The sequence below is a fragment of the Geotrypetes seraphini genome, chromosome 4 (genome assembly GCF_902459505.1).
Source record: "Geotrypetes seraphini chromosome 4, aGeoSer1.1, whole genome shotgun sequence".
Lineage (NCBI taxonomy): Eukaryota > Metazoa > Chordata > Amphibia > Gymnophiona > Dermophiidae > Geotrypetes > Geotrypetes seraphini.
The window spans coordinates 235,533,357-235,555,649 of NC_047087.1; the positions used below are offsets into that span (position 1 = coordinate 235,533,357).

General features: G+C 40.1%; 2 protein-coding genes across 5 annotated transcripts in view; one reads left to right on the forward strand and one right to left on the reverse strand.

The window, feature by feature from the left end:
- The window catches only part of WDFY4 (WDFY family member 4), a 613,830-nt gene that overhangs the window by 193,471 nt on the left and 398,066 nt on the right, over positions 1-22,293 (reverse strand). The window lies entirely within an intron of this gene.
- Positions 1-22,293, forward strand: part of LRRC18 (leucine rich repeat containing 18) — a 43,056-nt gene that overhangs the window by 13,204 nt on the left and 7,559 nt on the right. The gene's annotated exons all lie outside the window — the stretch shown is intronic.

Here is a 22,293-nt window from a genome sequence, read left to right on the forward strand (position 1 = left end):
CAATTTATCATGTCAAAAGCTGAGGATAGATCAAAGAGAATGAGAATGGAGTAGAAATGTTAGGATTTGGAGACTTTTGTAAGGCAGTTTCTGTATAATGAAGAGGGTCAAGGATAGCTTGAGATGAAAGAAAGTCAAGACAATGGTAATGAACAGCACGTTCAAGTAGCTTGGATAAGAAGGGGAGGAGGGAGACAGATGGAAATGCAGGTAGGGTCCAGTGAGGGGTTTTTAAGGAGTGGTATAACTGGCATGTTTGAAGGTGCAGGCACAGTTGTGATTGACAGCAGATAGAGGGGATGACAATAGGAGACATAGTGGTAAGTAGATGGGTGAGGATGAACAGGTGGTGAGTTTGGCGGAGAAAGGAAAATGTGCAGTTTCCTCCTCAGTAATTTCAGGAATGGAAGATAAGGTGGCAAGGGACGAGGAGGATGGTTGGTAGAGCAGGCTGGGGGAAGTGTTTGGTTGAGAACTCAAGGCTAATTTTGTGGATCTTGTCATAGTAGTACTTAGTTATAGTTTGTGTAGAGAGTGATGGAGGGGTTGAAGGTGGGGGGACCCTGGGTAAAGAGTTCAGTGTGGCAAAGAGGCGGCAAGGGTTGGAGCTGAGTCAGTCAAGCAGGTGTAGTAATCTTGTTTGGCAAGTGAGAGAGCAGATTGGAATCTGAAATGAATGAAGTCAGCATGAATATGGGTTTTGAACCATAGCTGTTCAGCAGACCTGGCACAGGAGCATAAGTAGCAGATTTTAGAGTTTAGCCAGGGCTGGGGTTTAGGGCGCCTTACATAGTTTGGGGTAGGGGGAGCAATGGTATTTAGAACAGAGTGGTGTTATAAGAGGAGACAGTCTCATTTACAGACTTGTGTAGGATAGTGGTAGAGAGAAGGTGCGAAACAATAGTGGAGAGAGTGCTGTAGCTGATGGCATGGAGATTCCTAAATGTACAGGTGGATATTGACTGGGGTCTGAGAGGAGTGATGGATTATGAAACTTATCAGATGGTCAGAGAGGGGAAGATCTGCCGTGAATAAATTTACTTTAGAGCAGTTGGAGAAGACAAGTTCAAGGCAGTGGTCATTCTGATGGGTAGGGTTGGTGGAGCACAGGTGAAGATCAAATGAGGATGTTAGGCCTAGAAGCATAAGAGTCAGAGAGGTTGTTAGCATTAATGTTGAAAACACCAAGGATGAGGGAGGGAGTTGAATATTCAAGAAAGAGGGAAAGCCAGGAGTCGAAGTCAGTGAGGAATGAAGAGAGGGACTTATCAGGGGGCTGGTAATGATAGCTATGCGGAGGGAAAGAGGTACAAAAAGACAGAACGGACTTCCAAGGAGGAGAAGCAGTGAGACTGAGGTGGAAGAAGGGATTGAAATCTGCAAAAGGGTGAGAGCAGTACGCCCAACGCCACCTCCATGACAGGGTGGCAGTCAAAGTAGAACCATCTGGGCAGATCCAGGTCTCAGTCAGTATGAGTAGATGGAAGGATGAAATATGAAGCGGTCATGGATGTAGCAAGCTCCTTGTTTCCTTAGGAAGTTAATATTTTTCCAATGTATTCTAAGCAAGTGTGACAGGGAAAAATTTGTTCTACATTTCTCCATTATGAAAGGAATAAGATATAAGAATATGTCCTCAAACATTTTCAAAGCAAGCAGCTTTGACTTGGAATGGCTGACCGCATGAAATTAGATCTCAAAATGATAATGAGCACTAATCTAGTGTGTCCTAACATGGGTTTTTCTTGATTGCAAAGCCCATTTTATTTATTTGGATTTATATCCCATCCTCCCCAAAGAGCTCAGAATGGATTAAAAATAGGCCTCTCCACCCTCCTTTCTGGTCTGGGTCACTTTCTCTCTTCCCTCCCCCCCCCCCCCACACACACTTTTGGTCCACCTACCCCCTCCCCTCCCCCACCCTGGGTCTGGCCTCCAGTGGAGCCCCCTCACCCAGTAGAGCCAGTATCTCTTATCTGTGGCTCTCCCAAAGCAGCAGCAGCAGCCGGTCAACAGAGGCAGCACTGTAAACAGGCTGCTTGCAGCCAGCCCCAGCAGGGTCTTTCCTCTGATGCAAAGGAAGTGATGCAGAGGAAAGGCCTGCCGTGAGTGGAGGAAGGGAAGGGGGTTGTGGGGTCTGGAGGCGCAAGAGATGATTTCTTTTTGGTTTGCCGGTGTGTGTGTTTTTTTTTTTTTTGGGGGGGTTGCTGGTTGGTTGAGTGCCGATTAACTGGGATTCTACTGTATATATATTAATGAACCATACATATATTGACTAAGGGATCAGTATTCAAAGCAATTTAACCAGCCAGAAATGGCTCCTGAGTAGTTAAATCACCTGTTAACTGGTTAGTGCCACTGAAAATAACCAATTAGCATTAACTGTAAACGTTCTTTTTTTTTTTTTGAGGGGGGGGGGAAAGAGTCAGCATTTGGACAGTTAAGTACCAATATTCAACACTTAAAAAGTCAAGTCAATTTCATACATAGGACTGCACCAACATCAGTCCTATCTTTATGCGGTAACTCACAGCCTATTAAGTGTTGAATATCACACTTAACCGGCTATGTATTAGACAACTCCAGAAGCCCAGAAACTCAGTGTCGGTGCCTGGACATGGCCCAATATTAAATTTCTGGGTTCAGCGCTGGCAGTGGTCAGCAAAATACTGACCACCATCTGAATATTGGGCCCTAAACATTTTTACATTGAAGCAACCATCACTCAAAGTCCAAAATACATAAACGGAGCTTGAATAAAGAAAGAAAACAAGAAAAAAATAATAATTTTCAAAAACTGAGCAAAGGGATATTATTAACACAGCTGTACCCAATTTACAAATGCAGACCCAGCTACTGGGGATTCTGCATTCACCCGGGGGTGGGGGGGGGGAGGATGTGAATAGGACTTAGTACACCTTAGCATTCATTTCCAAATATTTGTTCAAGAAATTTCTTGCTGTATCAGTTAAGTGAAGTGCTGATTATTAATTATAAATGTACATCCTAGAAATGTCTAGCCAAGTGTTTCGTAATCTGAATTAAAATCTAAATTGATAATTTGCGGAATAAAAGTTTTATTTGCATTGTGCATTGTGATAGTTCAGAAAAGGCAAGAGAAGCTGCCAGGCCTAATGAAAAAGGTGTAGAAATGAAGCACATTATAACTAGAAGTGATGTTGAAGAGTAAGGTGATAGCATTGCATTTTAATTCCCCAGATGATTTCTCAGATGATTTATTCGCAATATACCAGCTAAATCTCTGCCACTTAGTCAATCCTGGATTTTCAGATCTCTTATTCAGAGCATTCTCACCTCTTTCTGGTTACAGGATCAGATCTCTGTGCTTTCTCTCTACCTTTACTATGGCTTTCTTCCCGTTTTTGTCTATGGGGAAAATGGGTAGTAAATAGACCCCTTAGTCCAAGTGGCATACTTCAGGCTTTTACAGGGTACACCTCAGCAAAAACATCACTTATTAATAATTCAACTGATGTGAAGATATTTATTCATCAATTATTCTACAAGTTACTTAACAGTAACAGTGAAATGTGCTGAAACTCACATAGCAGAGCAAAAACAGCACTGAACTCAGCAAGACAGACGCATTTTGGATGATTTTTTTCAAGTTTATTAAAATTTGTTATCCCTCCTTATCTGTAATCAAAGCAGTTCTACATAATAAAAATTATAAAATGCAGGGAACAAATAAACAACAAATACATTACATCAAAGAAACATCAAAAGACAAGCTTTCTTGAAAGACGTGACTCACCAGAACGAAACAAACTGGCACAAGAGGGAAAAGGGAAGAAAAACTACAATCAATTATAGGAAAGTTCGCCCCCCCCAACAAAAAAACAAAAAACAAAAATGAAGGGGTAGGGAGACATAAAATTAAAACCCAATACTGGGTATTGAAGGGTTTAAATCATCCTTAAAAGGACGGTTATATTGCAAAAGCATCTTTGAAAAGCATAGTTTTTAAACTAGACTTAAAGTTATCTATGGTAGTAATCTCGCGTAAATAATTTGGGGCCGAGTTCCAGAGAGATGGGGCGGTGACTGAGAAGATAGCATTTCTCATGAGGTTGACATGACTTAAGGATGGAATTACAAGTAAATTTTAATTGCTTGATCGTAGAGTACGGTTAATGGAGTAGGGTATAAGAAGTTTATTTAAACTATGACGGCAAGATAGATTCTACATTAAGAGAGCAATTTTTAAAAACCATTATCCTCTGGATTCTATAAAAGGCGCCCAAATATCTGGGTGTCATCCAGAAAAGTACATGCAACCTAACTGATTAATGAGCCAATTGATATCAACAATTGGATGCTATCAATTATTGACATTAACTGGCAACCAATCAGGGGTTGTGCATGCGTCTGGCTGCATGCTGTTTTCTCTAACCTGGGTGCCCAAATCCCACAGTACGCAACTCAAATAAAGCGTGGGCATGGAAGAGGCATAAGCGGGTCAGGGGTGTTATCGATAGATGTATAGAGTTATACAATTCTGGGTATCTGCACCTAACTTGTGTGCCAGGATTTACATTAGGTTTCACCTGGTACAAGTCTTTGTGCCCAAAGTTGGATGTGGGAATCTCTTCTAGATGCCATTCTGTAAAACAGCGTCTCTCAAACTGTGTGCCATGCACAGTGGTGTGCCCCAAGAGATTCTGGGTGTGCCATGAGAGATTCCAGAATTTTACTTTATTTAAAAAAATTCCCTTCTTAAGTATACACTAAGGGCTCCTTTTACAAAGCTGCGCTAGCGGTTTTAGCGCATGCTAAATTGCCACGTGCGCAAGATGCTAATGCCAGCATTGAGCTGGTGTTAGTTCTAGCTGTGTAGTGCTAAAATTCTGCGTGCGCTAAAAACACTATTGCAGCTTTGTAAAAGGAGCCCCAAAATAGATGACATGTAATTGCATACACACGAGTCTGTCAATGTTATGAGCGTCTGTGTGCATAAGGATAAAACCGCCTAGACGAGCATCATTCTTTGATGTGATTAGTTCTTGAGAACTAATGGCAAGTAATTTTATTTTTATACAACTTGAGCAACAAAGCAATCAAGGCTTTGCTACCGTTTGGATCTTCTTATCTTTGTGAACTTGGATTTTCAGCTCTAACAGAAATTAAATCGAAAAAGAGAGAATGACTGCAGATGGTGGATGATAAAATGCGTGTTTGCCTGTCAACTTTTGAGCCGCGTTTTGAGTTCATTTGCACTCAAAAACATCCATCGCTTTGATTAGCAATTCTATTCTATCTATTTTAGTTTCACCGTTGTTGCAATTACCCATACATAACTTAAAGAACTTTAAATAAATAACTCTCAAATTTAATTTTTTGTTGGTTTTGCAATTTTATAATTTCAATTATAATGTGCTGTGAAAAAACATTTGTTCCATTTAGTGTGCCGGAGTTAAAGTTTGAGAGACACTGCTGTAAAGGATGCTTATCCTGGAGCGCCCATTAGAGGGCAGCACCTAGCACTGATTTTTCCCACTGCCTGTTCTTCAGTGCCATTTACTGAATCTGATAAATGCACTACCTGAAATTTTTTTCCTCTGAATATAAGTATTTGTAGCTTAAAGGCAATTCTGTAACAGAGCACTTAAAGCTACACACCATCTGCATGTGTTTATGTACAAAAAAAATCAGCACTTAGCATGTAAGTGGCAGCAAATCAATTGAGCGCTATTCTATAAGAAGCCGTTCTGAGCTATTTGAGGACAACGGGATAGACGAGTTAAATAAATAAATAAGAGTGTGCATTTAAGTGGCTTAGGGCCAGATTCTGTACAATGCAGCCAAAGATGCACACGCAAATCTGTGCTCATTGCCAATTTGCACATACAACTTAATTAGTTAACAAGCCAATCACAGCTGATAATTGCCAATTAACAAGAAATTACTGAGCAGATTGAAATCGATGATATCAGTGAATGACTTTCAGATAGTGGTGCAAATAATAATCATTGCAAAGTTAGATTATTGCAATGCCCTTTATTTGGGGATTGCGTCAGCACAAAATAAGGTCTTACAGATGATCCAAAATGCTGCGGCACATCTAATAGGCGGTGTGAGGAAATTCGATCATTTAACACCATGGTTAAAAAAAGCTTCATTGGTTGCCTGTAGGGTCTCAAATCATCTTTAAGATATTAGTGCTGGTGTTTAAAGATATTCATCAGGGCATTACTTGGTATCTGAACCAGGTAATGACACTATCGGCCGTTGAGGACTTTAAGGTCTTTGACAGAATTTTCACATGTATGTTATGAAAGTACAAGGACATCTGCAATTTCTTTAGCTGGAGTGGCATTATGGAACCAAATTAACAGGACCACTAAGAGCACATTTGGATCTACAAATCTTTAAGAAAGTATTGAAAACCACTTTATTTGTGGAAGCATTTAAATGATTGATTATTGGAAATTTATGATTATTGATATCGATATATGCAGATGTTTATTGTTCCTTTGAAAAAATTATTGTATGTGTTTGCCTGTCTGTCTTCATACTATGACTGTATTTTGTAAGCCACCTAGGAATATGCGGGTAAGACATTTCTTTAAATAAAATAAACAATTAGAATTTATTTCACACAACTTTCTAAGCTTATTCTGTGAAGTGGTGCATATAAATTCTAGTGCATGGATCTCAAAAGAGGCATGGCCAGGAGAGGAGCATGGGAGACTCGTGGGCATCCCTACGTATAGAATACTCCCAATCCACGCACAGCTTAGGTTCAGGCATTTAGGCCTGGTTTTCATGCATGATTCTATAAACTGCGCCTAACTCCAGAGGCTGTTTACAGAATCACGCTAAGCACAGATCTTTTTGGCACCGATTATTTAGGCGACACATATAGCATTTACTCCATAGTGCATAAATGCAAGGTAGGCATTCACATGAGTAGACCGTGGGTGGGGCTGCCACTTACATGCACAACTTAATACAGTATGTTATATCATCTTGCTACATTTAGTTATACCTTGCCACCAGACTTTGGGCCTAAGGCTGTATTCTTTGATGCCGGTGTGTTCTACAACTGATAATGTTTGTCTGTCTTGCCTTTTAGATTATAAGCTCTTTCGAGCAGGGACTGTTTTCTTACTCTTTGTGACTCTGTACAGCGCTGCATGCTTCTGGTAGCGTTATAGAAATAATTAATATTAGTAGTGTGAAGAGTTTCAGCCTTTGGGAAACAGAGCTGAGATTGTGATGTCATAATGCCTCAGTCCACCAATAAGAGTCAACCTCATCAGTGATGTCACAATGGCTTCATTGTCCTGTACTCCTCTCTGCCCCCAACCCAGCCAGCAGATTAACTGTTCCCCTTAACTGTATCTATAACATCCTGTTTGTCTGTCTTGCCTGTTTAGATTGTAAGCTCTTTCGAGCAGGGACTGTTTTCTTACTCTTTGTGAGTCTGTACAGCGCTGTGTGCGTCAGGTAGCACTACAGAAATAATTAATAGTAGTAGATAAAGTCTGTTGTAGTAGATTTGGTTGTTGAGGAAACCAAGGCTGGCACTGTTTCCTAAAAAAAGGAGCTTGTACTCTGCAGCTAGTCAAGGACTGGTCTGGAGGCTATGAAGACAATTTCTGGAGTGTACAGCAATAATTCATCCTCCAAACAAGATGTCTCCTACAGAGGGTACATCCGTTATCCGAACATGCAAATCCTCATAAAGGCCAAATGCTCTGAGCTATGCCATCCAGCGTGCTCCTATCACTACTGCTACTGATCTAGAATCTGTATGATAAGCACTGTAGCCCACCAGGGAGAGAAAAAGTACCTGCAAAATTTTAAAGTTAACTCACAAATCCTTACACCTTGAAAGCCAGCTGTCTGAGTCCTTTAACAATTCCTTACACACCTTCATGCACTCTTAGATTGTTGGAAGATAACAGACTGATCGTACCCTCATTTACAAAAACTAAGGGCTCGTTTTACTAAGCTGTGATAGTGTTTTCTAGTGCGCGTTGAATTGCCGTGCACGCTAAACTCGCACTAGAACTAACTCGTGCTCAATGCTGGCGTTAGCATCTAGCGCGTGCTAAAACCGCTGTCGCAGCTTAGTAAAAGGAGCCCTAAGTGGGAATCTACATGATCCAAGACTTTTTTTTTTTCTACTTAGCGCCTTGCCTTTCAAATCAACTTCCTAAGTCATATACTTCTAGAATCCAGTCTTAACGCATTTTAAACACTACTGAAAACTCAATTAGCTTTTGGAGAAGGCATCCCCCCAAATTATCATATTTATTCTGTCTATTGAATGTGTGTGTGTGTCTCTGTATTAGGTCTGTCCTGTACTTTATGGACTTATTTTCTTTATGATTTTATTGTAAACCGCTGGAGAACTGTTGTAAGTGTTGGTGGTATATCAAGTTTTAATCAACAAACATATAGGTAAACTGCTTTATTTGCACCCATTGAAAGGCGGTATATCAAATTCATGATCTACTTACCTCCCCCCCCCCCATTTACCCTTGAAACTTATGATGTTCCTTGAGGAGAGGAAGCATTTTAGATGAAAACGCAAGAGAAAACCTTTGGCCAGCCGATGAGTTTGCTGTAACAGTTCTTGCCAATATTTTTTTTAAATTCAGCACAGCACTTTGAAAAACCTTCCTTCCTGCCTCATCTAAGGTTCTAAGATCATTCCCAGGAGGTATGTTAGAAAAAGATTTAGAAGATTCTTTTTTCTTTAGACTTGTCTCTATTACCATTGACTGATGAGAAGGCTGTGCATTTTGATAGCCTGGTGCTGACCAGTGGCATACCTAGCATATGTGACACCCGGGGCCCATCATTTTTTGACACCCTCCCCCCATCTTTATGAAAAACATGATTTTTAGTAACAATCCACATGTCACACATGAGTACCTAGGAAAAGGCAGCATCTTGCATACTGTAGTGAGCAGTACAACATCAATACACTGTAAAACTAAACAAGCCAGACTAGTACAGATCAATTCTACAGTCAATCCTAACAGAAAACCATGTCTTTTGAACACACAGAACACAGAAAACACCTTCGCTTAGTATGGAATATGTAATCACAAACTATCCCCTCCCTCTTTTACAAAACTGTAGTGTGGATTTTAGCCACGATGGTAACAGCTCTGATGCTCATAGAATTTTGAGCATCAGAGCTGCTACCACCACGGCTGGCGCTATAAAACGCTCCACAGTTTTGTAAAAGGGGGGATAAAATAGAAATACATAGACAAAGGTTAAATTGTCCAGAAAGAAGCTGGACTCTACATACAATGCAACACCACATAAACAGTGGCACATGTCTCCTAAAGCAATAAATAAATAAATAAATAAATAAATATAAAAATTTTTTTCTACCTTTGTCTTTTCTTGTTTCTGCTTTCCTCATCTTCCTGTAACTCTCTTCCTTTCGTCCACTGTCTGCCGTCTCTCTTCCCCTATATGGCAACTTCTCTCCTTCTATGCCCATTCCAGAAACTGTATGCCTCCCCCTTCCATCTCTCCTTTCGCCCCCATTGGTCTGGCATCTCTCTCCTCTCCTTCCCTCTCCCACACCTCTCCTCTGCAATCCCTTTCCCTTTTTTCCCTCATTTTCCTTTTCAATTTATTTTCTGCATCCATCTAGATTATGTTTTTACTACCTTCTCATCAATTTCCTTTTTCACTGTTTACCTACAGCTCACCACCTCTTTCCCTCTCCCCCTCCAGTATTTCCCTAACTCAATCCTTTTATTTATCCCTTCCTTCCATCATGTGCCCTCTTTCTCTACCCTTTCCATCTAGTACCTTCTCCTCTTTCTGTCCACTTCCATCATCTGCTCCCCTCTTTCTCTTCTCCCATTTCCTTCCTGCATTTGCTCCCTTATCTCTCCCATCTGTACTTCCATCCAGCATAGGTTCCCCCTCTACCCTCCCCACTACCATCCAATGTCTGCCCTTTCTCTCTCCATCCACCCCTCTTCAATCAGCATCTGCCCCTTTCTTTCTCTCCAATCCAATTCCATCCAGTATTCTTCCCCCTTATATCTCTCTCCCCTTTCCCTGTACATCAATTCCATCAGCACCACCCTTCCATACCACCCTGCCCCTTTTCTCTCCTTCCACCACTCTTCCATTCCAGCAGTCCTGCTCCTTTCCCACAATGACTGTAGCTGCCGGCTGCCGATCCATCCCACTCCGACTTACTTGCTCTGGAGCAGAGTTGGCAGCCGTGTGCTGGAAGGTCCCACGATGACTCATCTGCAAGCTTTGCTCCGGAAGAAGTAAGTTACATTGGAGGGGGTGTACCCGACAGACGCAGGGAGTTGTGGCAAGGTCCCGCGATGACTGCGTCTGTCGTGTCCACCCCCTCCGACGTAACTTACTTCTTCCGGAGCAAAGCTGGCAGACGAGTCATCGGGGAACCTTGCTGCACCTCAGCGTGGCTGCCGACACTGCTCCAGAGCAAGTTAGTCAGAGGGAGTCCACTGGCAACCGCGTAGAGGTGCAGGTCCTGTTGCACAGTAGGGCAGGACGACCCGGTCCTGGCCGGCTGTGCACCCCCCCTGAGGCGTGCACCCTGGGCGGACCGCCCCTCCCCCCCCTTGGTACGCCACTGGTGCTGACTATTCTTTGTATAAAGCCCTTTATTTGGCATTGTTGCTCAGAAGCAACATGTGTTTTCTATGGCTCTTATGGGAGATCTGCATCTCCAAACGCCTGTTACTTGGCACTGTTGCTCTTGTTCAACATCAAGTTACATAGCTGTTTTACCATCTGCCAATTAAAGGGTTAAGATCCAGTCTTTTCAATATAGCTTGTGTAGATAGTGGGGTGCCACATCTTTAATTGGAAACCTTGAACAACCAAATACACTGGTAAGGCTACTGCCTTCTGTTAGAACTCATTGTTTGTAAGCTGTTATTAAAATTTTGTCTATTGTGGTATACTTCAGACAATGCAATTGACAATGTTTTTGACAGCTTTTCAAGAAATTGGGATAAGAAGTATCTTCAGGTTGTTCTTGCTGTTTGTTTTCTGGGACTCTCATACTCATATGGAGAACCCATTCCATAAGTACCTGCTTCTATCTCACCAGATTTCAATAGGCTAGTGGCTGGGCTATTTTCCTCATTCTGAATAAGTTTCTGCAGAATAATAATCTGAGGATTCCCATCCCTGCTCTACCTGGCATGGTAAATCAGTATGGTCTGTTTTCTTGGGGCTCTGTAAATGATTTGTGACCAAAAGTTCACGTGCAGCCTGAAATAAAGCAGCAACATCCTATATGAACCTTTTCATTAACTGAAGGAGCTGAGCTCCTCCTTTACTGACAAGCTGACTAGAGGTGTTGTCAAATGGACATTCCTTCTGACTGGGTCCTGCATCATTTGAGATCTTTTCATCTCAGCTTTCTCCTCCATTTCTTCTGCTCCTGCCTGTTCTGCTATGCTAACTCCTGCTGCTGCCAGAAATAGTATTCAATTCTGATGAAACACAGAAACTCAAACAAATCTCTTTAACACTGGAAGAAGTAATGGGGTCAATTTGACAAATTGAACAGTAGCAAATCACCTGGACTGGATGGGTATACATCCCAGAGTGCTGATAGAATTGGAAAAAGAATTTGCAGAGCTATTGCTAGTACCTTGCAATTTTTCTTTAAAATCCATCATAATACTGGAAGGCTGGAGGGTGGCCAATGTGATGCTGATTTTTTAAAAAGGCTTCCAGGGGTGATCTGGGAAATTATAGACTGGTGAGTCTGACATCGATACTGGGCAAAATGATAGAGACTATTATAAAGAACAAAATGATAGAATATATACATAAGCATGAATTAATGAGAAAAAGTCAACATGAAACATAGAAACATAGAAATAGACGGCAGATAAGGGCCACGGCCCATCAAGTCTGCCCACTCTAATGACCCACCCTATTTATCTTTGCGGATAGAACCCACATGTCTATCCCATCTGGCCTTAAAATCTGGCACGCTGCTGGCCTCAATAACCTGGAGTGGAAGACTATTCCAGCGATCAACTACCCTTTCAGTGAAGAAGAACTTCCTAGTGTCACCGTGCAGTTTCCCGCCCCTGATTTTCCACGGATGCCCCCTTGTTGCCGCGGGACCCTTGAAAAAGAAGATATCTTCCTCCACCATGCGTTTAATCTTGCCTTGCCAATCTACTGCATTTCTCTGAAGAGGTGAATGAACATGTGGATAAAAGTGATTTAAACTAAAGAATCAGTGGTAAAATCAGTTAGCTTAGTAGGGTTTAAAAAAGGTTTGGCTAATTTCCTAAAAGAAAAGTCCATAGGCCATTATTGAGATGGCTTGGGGAAATCTACTGCTTATTCCTAGGATAAGCAGCATAAACTCTGTTTTACTACTTGGGATCTAGCTAGGTACTTGGGCCCTGGGTTGGCCATTCTTATGATCTTATTAATGTGTAAACTGCTTAGGCACCACTCAGTGGACTTTTTGTGATACATCAAGTGTGGCAAATAAATTAAATAGTTGCTTCAAATGTGGGGGACTGAAAATAAAAGTAGTATTATTGTACCTTTTATTCCCAATGCTGGAGGTAGTGACAGAGAATTCTGTTCTGTTTGTGCATTCTACTTCTTTTCTTTTGATTTTTTTGATGAGGTTGTGCAGAACGACTGTTTCTGAGAATATAATTTGGCAGGGTTACCAGAATCCATTTGTAAAGTGCTGTTACTGCTGTAAGTAGTTGAAGTTTTGGAACCATGCCCCTGGGGGGGAAGAACAGCTATAAGTCTTCATAATAGCAGTCCACCTCTCAGTTTCTCTGAATAAAAAAGAGAAGAACCTTGGTGTTTTTAAACCCAGAGAGTCAATGGTTCTTATCACACTTAGTAATCTCCTGCTGGTTTCCCTAATGGACTCTTAAAAGGTTGTAGTGGGGCAGCATTTTTTTAAAATTATTTTATCCATCTTCCCCAAAAATGCCTAAACTTAGCTTGCTGGTGTAAAAGATAGCCAAGGTAGTAAGTGCTATTGTTGAATTATTTCTTTCTTTGTTTTGAGGGGAGCCATTTTGACCATCTTGTTGCACTGGCAGATGACAACAAACTGAGATGGTAGTATGTGTGCTTAAGAAGCCCTTCATTTGGGCTTTCAGAGGAAAATGACTATCAAATATGGCAGGCATGTCCAACTTTGAACAGGTCGTGATCTACTTTTTCCGGCCAAAAGTGCCGGTGATCTATCATCATGAAAATTAAGTTTCAATTTAGTTTCAAATTAAATTTTAACTCAATAAAGTTGGAGGATTCTTCCCCTCCCCCCATTTTTAATGAATCTTCTCTCATTTACTTGGATGTGATCAGCTTTTAAGCAAATTAAGCAAAAACAAGTTTTATTGAGTAATAACTTTCTTTAACTGTCTTAATAACTTTCTTTAACTTTTATTGAGTAATTTGTGTTACATTTAGGTTGAGTATTGATCCAGGCTAATCTTGCACAATCTTTAATATTTTGCTCTTGCTCATAGTGAGATGTCTGAACCTGCATTTCATCCACCAGCTTTTTGAAGTTGGGTAAATATTGTGTGAGGGCCAGTCTCAGGGAATCATGTTGGAACGTTGTGTACTCTTTTGTCATTTTCAGATGGGAAAACATAGATTCACACAAATAAGTTGAACCTAAACAGGAATGTGCAGCTTCACTGCATCTTCTCAAGTTGGGAAATTTGTCTCTAAGCACTAGCTTCCAAAATGATTCTTGCTCAGCACGGGTAGTGAGAAAAATGTCATTTTTAAAGGTTAATATTTCGTTTTCAAGAGATAGCTTGTTTAATGAGTAATTTTTAATGATAGCAGCTGCAGTTTCTTTAATGTCCACATCTACTTTGAATGGGTATGACAACTGTTCCAATTTTTGGGAAGTCACAGAATCTATTTTCAAATTTCTGGATAACAGGAAAGATTTCTGTCACATACTTCTCGTTCTGAAAAACAAAATTTGGATATTGTCCCAGATAGTCCTGCGTATTAGGAAAATGATCAAAAGTGGTGCTCACAAAGTCAGTGGAGAATGTGGCACAGTGGTTAAAGCTACAGCCTAAGCACCCTGGGGTTGTGGGTTCAAATCCACACTGCACCTTGTGACCCTGGGCAAGTCACTTAATCCCCCCATTGTCCCCGGTACATTAGATAGATTGTGAGCCCACCAGGACAGACAGGGAAAAATGCTTGAGTACCTGAATAAATTTATGTATACCATCCTGAGCTCTCCTGGGAGATGGTATAGAAAATTGAATAAACAAATTTGCTCTTGTAGGATGAAACTGTACTCATCATTTCACCAATGCATTTGTTTTTACCTTGTAGTTCAAGGTTCATATCACTTAGTTTGCCTGTAAAGTCAGCGAGAAATGCCAGATCACATAACCACTCCTCATCTTCCAACTCTGCTTGGTCATCTCCCTTCTCCTTCAAAAAACTTCTTATTTCATTCATCAAATCACAAAATCTTTGCAGATATTTATGCCTACTTAGCCACCTTACATGTGTGTGCAAAATGATTTCTGCTGCCCCTTCATCAAGAGTAAGACTGAAAAAAAGTCTTTGAAGTGATCTTCCACAAACAATTTCTGTATAAGGCACATTAGTTACCCATCGAGCTCCGAATTAGTTACAAAATCCTCCTCTTAATCTTCAAAACCTGTTTATAAAATCAGCCAGAATTTATCAACAAACTCCTTATTCCATATAGACCTTCCAGATCTCTCCGTTCTGCAGCCCAAAATCTCCTTAACATTCCATCCTTAAAATATATTAACACTTTAAGATCCAATAATTTTTCAGTGACAGCACCTTCCCTTTGGAATTCCATTCCCTTGGAAAGAAACTTCCGTAGGCCCTTTTAAGATAAAGTTGAAAACTTTCCTATTCTTAGACGCTTTTGATATATAACTGCCCTCATAAGGGCAACAATCTCATTGTTGTTTTTCAGGTCAACCCTCTCCTTATTGTTCTTTCCTTATTTGTTCTTGTCTTTCCTTTTTGTAGTTCCTCCCTTTTCCCTCTTGTTTTACTTCTGTTTCTTTGGTGTATGTGTTTTTGTTTTTACTAATCAATCCCCAGTAATGATATGTTTTGTTTTTAATCTTATGTTTTGTGCCATTGTTTGCTGATAATGGATTTTATTGTACACCGCTTTGAATTTTGGATTAAGTGGTACAATAAATTTTTAATAAACCTTGAACTTATGTTGATTGTTATCTGGGTACTGCATTGAATACCTTCAGAACCTTAAAACTTCTAGTGCCCACAAAACTTCTGAATTTTCAGTGTGGGTCCATGGATTAGGCCCAACACTGAATTCCCGGACCTAATTCAACCCACAGCAGTCAACACTTTCAAAAACGCTGACAGCCATGGACTTAAATATCAAGGGAAAATTTTTCATCGTTTTGTGCTGTGTCATGGAAAGAAGTTGAAGTGTGCTCTCTGCAGTTGGAGCTTTATCTGCTTCAGTATGATTAATGATTATCCAGAGTGCCTGAAGGGCTTGTGAAATGGCACTTTAATGGAGAAGTAAAATGGTATTATATGAAAATCCACTGCCTTTCCATAACACTCATTTATCACAGCCTTGATCGGACTCCTTACAATTGCATGCCATAGCTCGAGACCAGCTAAAGGTTAGCCATCTGGAACTCCTCCTAAATTTAACTCACTGGAAGCACTTCCTCAATGTTGGAGGATTGTCTTCTGTCCTATTGCTTGAGTTCCAATGGTTAACACCAGTTTGTTACAGTGATTGCACCAGGAAATTTCAAGAGGAGACTTAGGGCTCCTTTTACAAAGGTGCGCTAGCGTTTTTAGCACGCGCTAACTCCGCGCTACACGGAAAATACTAACGCAAGCTCTATGGAGGCGTTAGCATGTAGCACATGCTAAAACCACTAGCGCATCTTCGTAAAGGGAGCCCTTGGGGTCCTTTTCACTAAGCTGTATTAAGCAGCTACTGCAGATTTCACTGCATGGACAGCTGCTGCACTATGAAACCAGCCAGTGTTGTAAAATAGTGAGCTATGATCTTACTTGCCCAAGGGCAGTTTTCTGCCCTGCCCACTTTGCAAACACCAAGAAGAGGAGACAGTGCCCTGGGAGCAATTTTTGAGCCCCTTCATATTTGCTCCCTGTGTGGCTGCACTGTTCACGTGATTCTTGATATGGCATTTAGGGGTGGGTCAAAAGTATAATAGGACAGAGGGGAGAAGTGGCCAGCTGTGACAGCTAGCTGGTGGGGCAGTAATGCATGCTAGCTGTCATAACTACCAATAGTGCTGTTGCATGTAATGCTATCTAAAGAGGTTGCATTAAGTGCAGCCACTCTACTGACAGTCCAGTAGTGTGGCTACTGCATAAAGGAAACACGTGAGCCAGCTGCAGTGATGCATCCCTCTGACTTCTCCCACCTGGTATGATCATCCCAACACATAACTACCCCCAATGTGAGCCCCCCAACACAAAACCACTCCTCACCTCAAGTATAGAGCCCAGTCAAAACTGCCTACCCCCAGGTATCCCAGGGCAGGAGTTGTCCCTTTCTGCTTTCACCCCAGGACTGCACCAAGTTCAAAATGGACCAATGATCCCTAGCAGAAATCTTGAAGTAACATATATCAGTAGGGGTCATCCTTCCACATATGGATGGATAGCCCTCTAGTGGCAGCACTGTGAAACTACCACTAGGTATCATTGTCATACTTAACCTAGCACACTCACAGGACAGAAGTAGTGGGGGACTGCTCCTGCCCTAGGCAAGTCCTATGGAGGTTTGGGGGTAGGGGAGAGTCAGATTTATTGCTTGAGATAGGGTTTTGCTATGTGTATGGGGGAGTCAGACTGGAAAATACTGGCACCACATTAAATTCTTTGGCAGATGTTCCCTCACTAATTACCACTGCATGCAACATAATTCCCATGCAGTTAATAAAGGGCAGATTCTGGGCTAATATTAATGGGACCTGAACCTTTCCCTATACAATGTATTATTTTCTTGTGTACTTGTAGAATATCAGAGTAGATTCTAAAGTGTACATTAGTACCATTAAAACAAATTATTTTACCACAATTATTTTAGCACAGGTTTCATTAATAACTGGGGTTAACAGTAAAATAACTTGCCTCTCATGTTGATAACTTCTTCCCTTAGGGCTCCTTCTACAAAGCCACAGTAATGAGTACCGGTGCAGCAAATGCAATGCAGCCCATAGGAATTGAATGGGCTAAGTCACATATGCCGTATAGCAATTGCTACAGCGGCTTTGTAAAAGGGACCTTTAGGCTCAAATTTTATAAAGGGCACTGCTAGTTAAGACGCCCTTAGGCACCCTAATGGCACCAATTTTAATTGGTTTAATTGCATTAAATCAACATGATGATTGATTTGTTTAAAAGCAATTAAAATCTCATTTAAAAAAAAAAAAAACAGTGCCTCCACAAACAGCGCTGGAATTGCGACTATGGAGGCATCTACTGGCGCTCAAGGGTAAAATAGGAGTGGTTAATGCCTGAAGTACCCTTAGGTGTCGGTAAGTGCCTCCATAGTCACGATTTTTGTCACAGATAGGTGCTGGAAATGTAGGCCTTGAAAATCCTAGCCTCCATTTCTGGAGCCTATGACGTAGCCGCAATTCTATAAACGGTGCCGTTGCGTGACTGACATGCAACCGGCACCAGTTTTGTGGGTGGCTGCTGATCGAGGCCGCTGTTTACAGAACCTTGCCCTTAATGTTTGGATTTTTTAAAAGCTCATTCAGATACAAAAAAAAAAAGAATGCAAAAAAAAAATATTTTCCCTCTTTGCTTTCCTAACATTCAGAATCTTTGCTGAAACAATTCTGAATTTTTAATTTAATTCTACCTTCTTGACACAGTCATCCAAAGCAATTTCTAAGAAGAAATCAATTTGCATGTTGCAGTGGTGAGATAAAGGCTATTAATGAAGCTGTCTGAACAAAACACTTCATTTCCCATGCTCTGTGAGGATTAGAATGTGTAATAGTGGTTGGTTTGTGATTACTCATAATTTGCCTTCACCTAAGACAATATTATCTCACAATTTACATGACTAATAATAGATTCATGCTATCATTCACCCCATGACATTACTCATGTCATTGTCTGATTTTGCACATTTCAAAATAAAATAGTAATCTAAAATTCAAAAGTGCCTAAGTTTAATTTTACCAAGCAAAATATTACAATAAGGGCAATTCTACAAACTGGTGCCTAAAGACAAGTGCCAACTGGGTGCACAAGTTTCTGGTGCTGTATGAGGCTAGACTCCAGCCTATAAACATGTAGTTACAACATAGAGCTTGTTAAGAGCTTCCTGCATGCCATATACAGATGTGCATGGCTAATGCTTCAATGGAAGCATGGATTTATGTCTCAGCTATTTGCCAAGGCCTGCACTTCAGTAGAAAGGTGCCTGTCACCCACTTAGGCTAATGCAAGAATTGGGCAATCCTTGCGAAAGGAACTTCTTGTTCAGAGACAAGAACTCAAGTCAACCAAAGCTTCTTTGGATCCTGAGTTCCAAGAAAGTTTCCAGGATGACATCAAAAGGCATTCTCATAGAGAACCAAGATGGCTTCCATGTGAGCCACATCGGCTGGATGTTCTGAGCTCAGTAATTGTTAATGTGTGCCTAGTAGTGTGCTGATTTCTCTGTGCTGTGGGGAAAAAGAAGAATTCTTTCTGAAACTGCTCCTGTCTTTAGGCTTTGACAGATTACTATGTGAAGTTCAACTCTACAGCTGTTTCTACTTTCTTTGGCCCCACTAGCAAATGCTTTCACTGGCAGCAGTGAAAATAGTGCTTCACTAAGTTCCATTGGACAGACAAAGCCTCTGCAGCCTATGAGTGTGCACGCTGTTGGTAGGCAGATCCTGGCTTCTACTGAGAGTGGGCCATTCCCAGACTCATTGGAGAGGCTTCCTGCAGTAATTTCCACCTTATATCCTATTATAGCTGGAGAGAAAGTACATCGGCAGAAACAGTGAACTGTGTACAGCCCTCATTAGAAGAGTTGCTATCCATTAATACTGAACTGCCAGAGTTGGTGAGACTATAATTTGTCACAATGGACTTAGTTTTAAAGGCCTTACAAAATTTCAGCTCTTTTTTGTGGGTACTGATCCTCAAGGTGGACCCTAGCATTTGATAACTATGATTTGGGTTATTCTTCCCAATGTGCATCACTTTGCATTTGCCCACATTAAATTTCATCAGCCACTTAGATGCCCAGTCTTCTAATTTCCTATGGTCTGCCTGCAGTGTTTCACAGGTCACATGCATTTTAACAACTTTGAATAGTTTAGTGTCAAATTTAATCACCTAACTCATCGGTCCAATTTCCAGATCATTTATAAATAAGTTAAATAGCACCAGTCCCAGTACAGATTCCTGGGGCACTCCACTCTTTACCCTCCTCAACTGAGAAAAATAGGCATTTTAACCCTACCCTCTGTTTTCTATCCGATAACCAATTCCTAAACCACATCTGAACATTGCCTCCTATCCCTTGACTCTAATTCTCTCAACAGCCTCTCATATGGAACGTTGTCAAAAGCTTTCTGAAAATTTGGATACACTATATCAACTGGCTCACCTTTATCCACATGTTTATTCACATCTTCAAAAAAGTCAAGCAAATTGGTGAGGCAAGATCTCCCTTGGATGAGCCCATGCTAACTCAGTCCCATTAAATCATGTTTGTCTATGTTTCCACAATTTATTTTTTATAATTGTTTCTGTTATTTTGCTTGGCACTAAAGTAATGCTTACCAGTTTGTAATTTCCTGGATCTTCTTTTAAAAATCAGTGTAACATTGGCCACCCTCCAATCTTCAGATACTGCAGATGATTTTAGCAACAGGTTACAGATCACTGGGTCAGACCAATGGTCCATCAAGCCCAGTAACCTGTTCTCACAGTGGCCAATCCAGATAACTTGTACCTGGCCAAAACCCAAGGTATTGTCTTTGCCCACTATTTATTTTTAATTTTAATTGTACAACGCTTTGAAATATATTGTAAAGCATTTTATCAAATTTTAAATAAACTATAAACTATAAAGCAATATTCCATGCTACCAACACCATACAGTCCAGGTGATTTATCACTCTTTAACTTTTAAATTTGGTTTAGTACGTCTTCCGGGTTCACTGAAATTTCTTTCAGTTCCTCTGCATCATCATACTTAAAAAACCAATTACCATTTAGATAGATCTCTTATATTTTCTTCCATAAGGACCGAAGCAAATAATTCATTCAGTCTCTCCGCTTTGGCCTTATCCTCCCTGATCATCCAACAGTCCCACAGATTCCCTCACAGTTTTTCTGTTCCTAATGTACCTAAAGAAATTGTTACTATGAGTTTTTGCCTCTTTGGCAAGTTTATCTTCATATTCTTTTTTTAGCTTTCTTTATCAATGCTTTGCATCTAACTTGCCAGTACTTATTTTCTTCATTTGGATACTTTTTCCATTCTTTAAAGGATGTTTTTTGGCTCTAGTAACCTCTTTCACTTCACCCTTTAACATGGTGGCTCTTGTTTTCTCTTCTTACCTCATTTCTTTTACAAATTTTTAAAGATATACATTCAACAATTTACAGCACAAATGTTTGAAATAATGAACAATCTTCATTAAGAAATTCAAACACATCAAATAATTTGTTGTTGTTTTTTAAAAAAGCTTTTAGTCCACTATATATTGGGGAAGCCTACAAGAAATAAAAAACATTTTAGGGAAACAAAAAGTATCAATCCTTAGAAGGTGTCCAATTCTCTGCTACTAGCTGGTTAAGGTATCTCTGAGGGATTGTTAATTATCACATGATTTTCCCTCACCATTACAAAATCCAACAATTGTTTAGAATCTGTAAACATATACTTTTTCCCCTCAAGAGTAATAAAACAATGACAACAAAATTTTAACAAAAATGAACACCCCAAGCCAAGAACTCTGGGTTTATACCCCAAGAATTCCCATCTTCTAGCTTGATTTGTTCTTGATAAATAAGGAAATATATACACTGATGATCCCTTAAATTGCTGACATAGATAGCGGAAATAAAGTCTCAATACCATATTGCGGTCTGATTCCAAAATGAATGTTACCAAAAAAGTCATTCTGGATGTAATTACTTCTAATGACAATTCCAAAAACTCTGTCACATTCAACCTTTTCCCCATTTCAAGACTATGGGCTCCTTTTACAAAGGCGTGTAGAATAGCACACGCTAAATTGCCACGTGTGCTAGCCGCTACCGCCTTTTGAGCAGGCGGTAGATTTTTGGCTAGCGCGTACTATAGTGTGCGCTAATCTGGTACATGCGCTAAAACGCATAGTGCACCTTCGTAAAAGGAGCCCTATGTTGTTGGTTTTTTTGTAGCAGTTGTGTTATATTTCAAAATATAACTTTGTGTTATATTTCAAAAAAGAAAACTTAATAAATAAAAATAAAATTATTTAGAAAACCACCTTTTTATCCCAACAGAATAAACCTGGTTAAGGGCAGACAGGTACCCTGGAGAGTTAGGTTGAGATATTAATTCTATTTGTTTTTAGAGACTTAAAAAAGAAAAGACTGAATGATTGTATGTGTGTTATTTCTGGAACTTTTCTTTTGATATTGGTGTTCCTTTCCTTTCTGTCATTTGGTTTTAATTATGTTCACCACTTAGGTCCTTATTTCGAAAAGGTGGTATATCAAAATCAATAGTAATAATAATAACATTTCCTATTTGAGCATATATGTAATATGGACATTCATTTGAGACATTCTAATGTGGACAACCCTATTCTGACTTGGATGTCCTTTTGAAAATGCCCCTCAAGTGTTTATAAAATAGCCTCAAGATAGGCACTTATTTAGACTTCAAACCTAGGTGACCTGCTATAAAATTACCCTCCACATTTCACTATTATGCAAAAATATTTTACACTTTGCTATGACTCAAAACAAACTTTCTGTTTATTCCATATGATTTTAATCTTGACTATACTTATAATTAGTGTGCTTCTGGTACTGAATGTTGCAATATGATAAGTTTTATATTACCTGTTTTACATTTTCGTTCTTATTGTTTTAACTAATTGCCCTGTTTAAACTACTATTGATTGCTTTTAAGATGATATAATTTCATCTAAAAATACTACCTTAAATCAGCAAGTGGAAGAACTTCATATATTTTGTTGTGGCAGATGAGGAAGATGTGTCCATGAGAGTACACCAGAGGTG